This window comes from Rhincodon typus, chromosome 47 (assembly GCF_021869965.1).
Source record: "Rhincodon typus isolate 14 chromosome 47, sRhiTyp1.1, whole genome shotgun sequence".
Classification (NCBI taxonomy): Eukaryota; Metazoa; Chordata; class Chondrichthyes; order Orectolobiformes; family Rhincodontidae; genus Rhincodon; species Rhincodon typus.
Genome location: NC_063378.1, coordinates 9,276,851 through 9,277,638, shown reverse-complemented (window position 1 = coordinate 9,277,638; position 788 = coordinate 9,276,851). Strand labels below are relative to the sequence as shown.

Below are 788 nucleotides of genomic sequence, written 5' to 3'. Positions count from 1 at the left end.
TTATTTACCCCCTATCCCCAGGTGATCTGCCCTCTCTGGGTGATTTAGTCCCTATCCCCAGGTTATTTACCCCCTAATCCTAGGTGAGTTACTCCCTATCCCCAGATTATTTACCCCCTAACCCCAGGTGATCTGCCCTCTCTGGGTGATTTACCCCCTATCCCCAGGTTATTTACCCCCTAACCCTCGGTGAGTTACCCCCAATCCGAGGTTATTTACCACCTAATCCCAGATTATTTGCCCCCTAACCCTGGGTTATTTACCCCCTAACCCTAGGTGAGTTACCCCCTAACCCTAGGTGAGTTACCCGCAGAGGGGGCAGGACCAGCAGCACAGGGTTGTTGTTGGCTTGTCCAGCCCACTTTAAGAGCAGACACACACTCTGTCCCTCCCTGTGTGTGTGTGTGTGTGTGTCTGTCTGTGTGTGTGTGTGTGTGTGTGTGTGTGAGGGTCCCAGCTCCTGTCCCCCTCCCCAATGCTGCTGCCGCCGCCCTCCGCCGCGGCCCGGAGCTTCCCCCTGAGCTGCAGCAACCCGGGGCCGGCTGCCAGGTCCCTCACAGCCGCTACCGGGAGCCGGCAACCCGGGGGAGCCACCCGGAAACGCCTCGGCTCGGCATCAAAATGTATCCAAGGCCGGGGATACAGTGTATCCGAGTCTGGATACAGGGGAGTGGGGCCGCGGGCATATAGGCTGGGGGCAGGGGTAAGATACTCAGGGGTGGGGGCAAATGGGCAGGGGGTAGGGGTAAGATACTCAGGGGTGGGGGCAAATGGGCAGGAATTAGGGG

General features: G+C 58.9%; 1 protein-coding gene across 1 annotated transcript in view; it reads left to right on the top strand.

Annotated features, from left to right (window-relative positions):
• The first annotated feature begins 350 nt into the window (after nucleotides 1–350).
• tmem223 (transmembrane protein 223) overlaps nucleotides 351–788 on the top strand; it is a 5,967-nt gene continuing 5,529 nt past the window's right edge. The window contains exon 1 of the mRNA XM_048620556.1: nucleotides 351–788. This exon is cut by the window's right edge and continues 773 nt beyond it. The gene's annotated coding sequence lies outside the window, so the exon portion shown is untranslated.